Source organism: Etheostoma spectabile, chromosome 12 (genome assembly GCF_008692095.1).
Source record: "Etheostoma spectabile isolate EspeVRDwgs_2016 chromosome 12, UIUC_Espe_1.0, whole genome shotgun sequence".
NCBI lineage: Eukaryota > Metazoa > Chordata > Actinopteri > Perciformes > Percidae > Etheostoma > Etheostoma spectabile.
In genome coordinates, this window is record NC_045744.1 from 27,173,451 (window position 1) to 27,181,530 (window position 8,080).

At 42.4% G+C, this 8,080-nt stretch overlaps 1 pseudogene; it reads right to left on the bottom strand.

Annotated features, from left to right (window-relative positions):
- Positions 1–169: 169 nt before the first annotated feature.
- LOC116699744 (volume-regulated anion channel subunit LRRC8D-like) lies at positions 170–7,159 on the bottom strand (annotated as a pseudogene).
- Between the last annotated feature and the right edge of the window lie 921 nt (positions 7,160–8,080).

Genomic DNA, 8,080 nt, shown 5'->3' on the forward strand with positions numbered 1-8,080 from the left:
CAGCAACAAGGAAAGCAATATATACCCTTTTAATGCATAAGCAACTAAGACAACTCGTTAAAATAATCAAGAGAAATGCATTCATTAGGGATATTACAATAGTAAATACTCTACTCTTACATCCATTATGCAGGATTGTCATGAACTCATGAACCAGTGGGTTTTACTTTGTGCTATAAGCCACTCGTAAAGGAAGTGTTGTTCTCTCGGCTAATGCCCTCCTTAACCTCCACGGGCAATGCGTCAAAGAGATGGTCCTCCACAATCAGGCCGCTTTTGCGCAGCAGGCGACAGTTTCCTAGCTGGGGGGGCAGTCTGTCCAGACAGTTCCCTCTCAGCTCCAGCTGAGTGAGCTGGACCAGTTGGCCCACAGACTCTGGCAGCACGGTGAGCGCATTGTTCCCCAGACACAGTACCTTGAGCTTGGTGCATCTGAACAGAGGCTTGGGCAGCACCTCCAGCTTGTTGGAGTTGATGGCCAAGTGCTGGAGATTGTGGAGGAGACCCACATCCAGAGGGAGCACTGTGATCGAGTTGTGGCCCACGTCCAAGTGCCGCAGTTTTGGCAGCGTGAACAAGGCAGGAGGCAGGGACTTAGTTTATTGTGAGAGAGGTGGAGAGACTCCAGGGACTTGACCTGGCCGATGGAGGATGGGATGGTGAGATTTTGTTGTGCCACAGTTTAAGGCAGGTCAGCTCTTGAGGTGCTGGAAGCTGATGATCTCCTCGATGGTTGGATGTTGTTAGATTTCAGGTCGAGTTCCTGTAGGTTGGTCAAGCTGAAAATAGCGTGGGGAATCCTCTCCAGTTCACACGTGTGCAGCTCCAGATCAATTAATTGTCATTTTTTCAGACATTTAGTACCAGAAGTTTGGTACCGTCATTGTGCACCACTAGCTTAATCAGATGTGGTGACAGCTCTGTGATGTTTGTGGGCATTTTTGTGAGGTTGCTCTTCAAGCATAAAGTCTTTAAATGCCTCAAATCTCGCATGGACTCTAGACCAATCATTTTGTTATTTTCTGAGCTCAAGTTGCCGATTAGGTTGAGCTCCCTCAAACTCCTCAGCAAATACACCCATGCTGGGATCTCGGCAACATCAGTGAACTTGACATGAAGGCAGCGAAGATGATCACGCAGGAAAGCAAACGCGGTCTGCTCCACTTTGGCCGGACAGTGACAGAGATGCAGCTCCACCAGGCTGGTCATTTGGGAGACCTTTGCCGAGAACCTCACCTCAGGAATCAGCTCCAGTTTCAGCACTTCCAAGTCCGTGAGGTCGAACACTGCATTTGGAATACCAGAGAGCATGAAAAGGTGCAGCTCTTGCTGGTCCAGTGTGTTACGGGTCACAAGCTGTCTTAGTTTTTCAAAGGTCCACTCGTGATTAAGGCTGATCTCTCTGAGCTTGTTTTCACTGACCTCGGACAAAAAGACGCCAAAGCGTTTGGAGTAGAGCTGGTCATATTGGTCAACCATGTGTAAGAGGAATGCAAAATCATTTTTGACATCAGGAATGTCACTAAAGCTGCTCTCTTCCCGGACCTTTTCGAACGAGTACTCTTTCAGAGGCCGACGGAACACCCAGAAGAGAGAGTACAGGCAAGCCATCCCGTAGATCAAAATCAAAGCCATGTAGCTAACAAGCAGCTTGTTTAGCATGAAAGCCATGTTGTGCGTACATAAGAAATTTGTGTATCCTATTAGCTGTTTAATATCAGGCTCACAATTGTGCTTGAAATTTATTTTAGCCAAAAAGGTCGACGTGTAGGATAATATCAAAATAAACTTGACCGTTTTGACAACGGTCTGCGCTACATAAAGCTTGTAGATGAAATCACTGTCCTCCACATGTGCTCGGAATTTTCGGACTTTCTCAAACAGGGCTTTAGCCTGCTCCCCATCTTTTTTGTCCAGGATTGTCATGCTACTTGGGACCTCTGCGATGGGCTTATCTGCTGAGAACTTCACCCCCAGCATGGGTGTGATTGGGCTGACATTTGAGCTTTCATCCTTCCCTTCTAAAGATACCTGCTTTGGTGCTAAGGTGGTGCCGGTCAACCGCTGTTTGTTCTCCTCAGAATCCTCACAAGCTGTTTCAGACAAAGCCTTAGTAGTCCAGGGAGACTCAAAACATCTACCTAGAATCGAAACAAAATGCTCAATCTTGGAGCTCGTTTTGGGGTATTTGAACCAAAAATTGCTACTGACCATGAGAACAATGGTGTGGATGAGGGCAAGGTAGGGAAAGTACTTGGAATACCAGGGCAAGGCAACATGGTAACATATTTGGTTGATGAAGACATACTGTTGAAAGTCCAGGTTGGTCCTGATCCCTGTGGGTTGAGGTTGATTGACATATTTCTCTGCCGCCACAGCAGTACGTTGGTGTGTGGCATGGATCTCATGGACAACGTCGTCTGGTAAGTCCTTAGAGACTAAGGGGATGGTGGTTGCCAGAGGGGCTCCGGTGGCTGCTGATAAGACTGCTTTCTGTGTGTTCTGCTGCATTAACGACTTAGGCGTAGCCCCTCCCGTGTTCTCCTCCGGGTCCTCCATACACGGAAGGCAAGCCACCTGGTCCTTGGTGATCTGCATGGTCATGGCGAATATGGCCAGCATCAGCATGACCAGGCCCAGGTAGTCCATGAAGACGTCCCACCATGGCTTTAGGATGCGGTACGTTGGCTGGATGTCATTCAAAGATGCAATCTCAGATAGCGTGAACATCACTGCAACAAATAGAGAAGAGAGTTAATCTACTCTAGTTGTTTTAGCATTAACTATAAATAAGTAAGTATGAAAAAGACTGAATAACAAATTAGAGATTATATACAGTCGATCAATCAATTAGTTGACCAAATAAAAATTTAGCAACAAGTATTTTGATAATCAATGAATTGTTCGCCTCAGTAATGTTTTTTGAGTTATAACTTGAACATGCTTGAAAATAACTTCAACAGTTTCACCAATGTGAGGCATTGTTGCTTTTCTCGGTTTTCTATCATTGCAAACTGTTTTTTGGGGGTTTTGGACTGTGGGTCAGATAAAACATCCCATTTAAAACTGTGATGGAAACACAATTACTTGAGAAATGAAATCGACAAAATGTATCTAGAATGAAAATAATCACGTTTCTAGAGCACTAAAATACACCGGGAAGTGAAATCTCTTTGGGTCAAATCCATAGCAGGCTGCCAAAAGTGGGGAGTTATAGTAACACATTTAACCCCCGAGCTGTAAAAGCTATTGACGTGTAACTGTGAAGCTACTGCTGAGTGTAAATGTGCAACATACAACTCTCACTTTGCAGTCTAGTTTTACTCAATAATGCTTTAAAGGTCCCATATTATGCTATTTTTTAGGTTCATACTTTTAATTTGGGGATTCTACTAGAACATGTTTACATGCTTAATGTTAAAAAAAAAGAACTTGGTGGCATCTGTAAGCCAGGACTTTTTTTCCAGCAGTAATTCGGGAAATAAATGAACAATCCGTCCATCTTGATAATTTGTTGTTTTCTGGAACCTGCACTGAAGAGCAATAGTTCTGTGACACAATTTCCACATTTCATACTGTTTTATACTATGCACTGCACTCCAAAATGGAGGTATTTCTTGCAAGTAAAAAAGAGTTGAAGCATTTCCAATAAGAACACCGATATTTTACTCCTTGAACTAAAAGTAAACTAACAAAAAACTAATTTAAAATACAACTTATTTTGTTTTCATTAAAACAAAGAAAATCACAGAAAAGGAAAATGAATCTACAATAAAACAGAAACTATTAACTTAAATTTAAAACTCCATCTTTCTTTTATTAGAATTTTTAACCAATTTTATTAAGAATTATTAGAGGTTTCCCTTGTTTTACACATTACATTTCCAGAAATTTCAATTATACTTAATCTGATCAAATTTGTCATGATATAATATGCAGTAACTGGTCTCTAGTTTGAGGGTGACACCCTTACATGCTACAGGAAGCGCTAACAGTTGTTGACACCCAGGGGCCTTATCTTCTAAAGCCAGCAGTAACAGATTGAAAAGAAATGGCTGTTAGGTTGCCTGTGTATAAGCCATACTATTTTGATATCTTGATCCTTTCTGAGCTAAAAAGAAATGTATTTCCGAAGTTAAGTTTCAGTTCAACACTGAGATCCATAAGCCTCCAAACAAGCCTGTAATATGCATAAGCGTATGGATCCTGCACAATAATCATGGATGTCTCAAGCATGAACACCCATCATGTCACAAAAGTGAAAGTCAAAGCAGCTTTGCTATTGATTGGCACTGCAAATGTGTAGTGTGTAGTTGCGGTGCGGTGCAGTTTGTTTCTGTTTCAGAGGCTCTTCACTAGAGCCTAATCAAAAACTCAGTGGGCTGATGTTGTATATCAGCTGATATACATGTAACACATATAGCTCATATAGCATATACAGTATGTAAGAAACTGCAGTACAAAAATACCATACATTCATCTGAGATCATTTAGAAACCGTGTCTCCTACACATAGTTTGTGTCAGATATATCAGGTTTTTTAATTCTCAAATATTGGTATAAGCCCCAAAAATACAGAATATGTTAGGGATGCCACGGTGTGGACATTTTTTAGTTAATGACGCACAAGGGTGTAACTTTTCTTTTGTTTCAACATTGGGGGGATGGGTGGGCGGGGGTGGGGTGGTTGAGATCTAAACTTTTGAGCCAAATTGAAACTTTGAGCATCAAACACTTCTTTCCTTTTTGTTACCTGGTGACTTTTTCTGCAACAATTTGTGTCTTGTATGCATCAATTTATGGTTCAAATGTCTTTCTTATGTAAAGGAAATTGTATACTGTAAGGTTCTTGGGCTGGAGGGTTGTAACGTCCCCTTCCCCCCTGTAAATTACACCTGTGGCACAATACCTGCAGACTATGGGACTCCTGCTACTGTGTGCTGCTGAGAGCAGACACTTTTAAGTTTGAAATAAGCACCAGTGGTCCGACTTTGATAACAAGCTTAGTATTTTAGTGGGCACTGATACATGAAAATTAACTAAATGGGTTAAATTTCTACAAAACAAAAAGGACGGTGGGGGCGGCGGGCAAGTAATTTAATTGGTGTGTGGCCAACCACTAGTCCACACCAATTAACACCAGTCAACACCTGTACAACTGGAAACACCACCCACAGCAACAAGTCTAGTATTTGTCAGGCTGAAGTCTTCACACATAGACCAAGATGTCCCACTTTAGCGTAATACTGTAGGGTTATGTCAAGTTAACTTTTTGTTTTGAGGAACTTGAAAGTCAACTACACTTGGTTGTTACTGTATAGCTGGTGTTATATTGGTGTTTTCTCATAGTGCTATAATAATAAATAATGGACTTTCAGGGAGACATTTTGACATGCCATGGGTGTAAATAATTAAATGATAGATGGCTGAATGATATTTGACATACCCAACCATCTTTCTGGAGAATGCATCAGTAAAAGAGATGTTTGTGTATTGCAAGAGCAGTCGTGTTTCCATTCAAATGTCATATTGAAATGTTTGTACAAGAAATGCAAATTAGGTGTGTTCCCATTAACCGGTTTGGAGCAATGACCTAGGCCACAGCTGGTTTTGCCAGATGTTGGCGGTAGGCTGAAACCTGCCAGTGAACAGAGAAGATCAAGCAGAGGTCACAAGCCTCCTCGCCCAATCCGACCATGGATTAATGATATCAACTGGATAGAGGCATGGCCTTGTTCATCATCAAAAAAAAGTTCTGCAATTTTTTTGGCCCGAAGGCATCAAGTGACGAACACAAGAGTTGCAATTACCCATAAGGCCACTATATCAAACTGGCTTCAAAGCTCGGTGCATTAACTGGCGGCCTGCATCTAACGCATAGACGAGAGAAAAACAGAAAGGTCTTAAGGAATTTGGTTTGGCAAGTTTTAATTGTTCTTTTATTTGAGGTGGTACTGCCCAACCGAGTAAACAGACGTTTATTCATGTAAGTTAATGGCAAACTCTTTTACCACAGATGGAAAAAACACCTAAAAAACACGTTTTTGCAAAATTGAAGTTTTCTCAAATGTTAACATTTCCATCCATTTTTCCTAATGCAATATTTTAAAAATGCGCATAAAAATAGCTGAATAAAAACACAGCTAGTGACAAAGTAGGCCTAGATATAATATGGGCTCCACAGTGGTTTATGATGATCAACCCTCCTCTAGGGTATGGGAAGGTCATGGGGCCCCAAAGGAAAGGGTGGGGACCATTTTAGCCTAAAGATAATTCAGTGTAAACTAAGTTCAAGCCAGGTCTGAGTGTTAGACATGGCTGCAGACCGCTAGAAAACAGGAAATAGGTCGCAAGCTGGCCATGTGGAAAACAGGCAGGGTGATTCTTTTTTTGTTTAGTTAGACTATTCCACCACAAGGGGAAATAAGACATGTCTAGCTGGATGATACACTGACTCCCCCCCACGTGAGGAGTTCTTGCGCAGTAAGTTACCCTGGTGTACTGGGTCAGGTGACTTGTTGAAACGTGGGCCAGAGAATCAGCATGTGTCCCGGTAAACGTTCACATCAGGTCCCCTAAACATTTTTCCTCATCTGGAAACCACAATTTGCTCGGCCACGCGTGGATAAACAATATTGGTGATTAATCATAGATTATCAGTAAACTAAATATTCTATTCGTTTAAAGTAGGCTATATTTAGAACATTGGGAAGGAAAAATATACTTACTGCCAGTGTGGCGTTATCTCAATCCAATTATTTCTTCCTCCGCCTGCATGCCACTTTCCCCTCCGTTCTTCAGGTGCGCCTCTGACCTAAGATCAGCCCCGTTCAAAACTGTGGGAATGACGCCGCTGTGTGATCCACAGCTCTGGGAACATTTGTTCGTGACAGCGCGGGTTGTCATCTACATCCCTCACACCTGCGCGCCGGGAAGCAGAGCCGGCTGCCTGCCTGGCTGCCTGGCTGCCTGGCCGTACCTTAGACAATATGCAGCAGACCTCCAGTGCAATGTATTACTTAGAAAAGACCGATCCAATATGGAGCCGTACCTTATTTTACAGTCTATGAGCCGTCCACAGACCGCTGTTGAGAGTGTTATGGGCGCTTCTCATTGGAGGATGGCATTACGGCTTCCCGAGGACACCGCCTGCTAGTTTATCTGATGCTGCATTCACTGCGTATGGGAGAAGAAAATGACAGACAGGGCGATTCAGTCCACGGATGTGCTAGACGGACCAGCAAAACTGAATTGTGGAAATGTTGGATTTTAACGTTGTTGTTTTTTTATAAAAACTTACATTCCCAGCAAAAAGTAGCCTACACATCTGTTGTAAATAGATTTGATAACGTAACTACTTTCCACAAAGTTTTTCATAATAAATTGAGTAAGTATTCAGGAAGTGGAACAAATTATATTTAATACAGATCAAAACCCTGAATTGGAAATTAGTTTTATGTGCCTACCAACTGAGAACTGAACTCTCTTGTCTACTGTCTTCCCTGCATGTTTTGAACGAAGCACCAGCTTCCTCGTCTTTTGTTTCGAATAGCCTCCAGACACCACAAATGCATTGTGGTGTTGAAATAACTTCGCTGATGTATTCAGACGTCTCGCATGTGCCTTTTTGTGCACATAACACACATTTGACACAATGCCCTGTGTTGTTACAGTTAAATTCAACTGTTATTAACATGTGCACATGTGTATTTGTATGTATAAGAGTTATTGATGAACTCAACAGTCAATAGGACCCTGGGTGCTGAAGTCATGCATCATTTCCAGCTCTTTCTGGATTTAGTTGATGATGCACTAGGTTGAGAAAGTGTCTCCTCAGTTGCCATACAGGTTTCAACCGGTCCTGGGCTGCTGGCTGCTGGCACTCTCTTCTCACTTACGCTACTCGTGTACTTTGAGAGGAAGGGTGAAAAAAAGAAAGAAAGAAAAGCAGCCACTGGGGCATGTAGTGCAATAGTCTGCCCTGTTACAAGTGCAGACGCGGAGGTGGTGCATGACCATACATAAACACATGCGGAATGATTACACTGATCATTTTGTCTGTGTTCTTTACAGGCTCTAT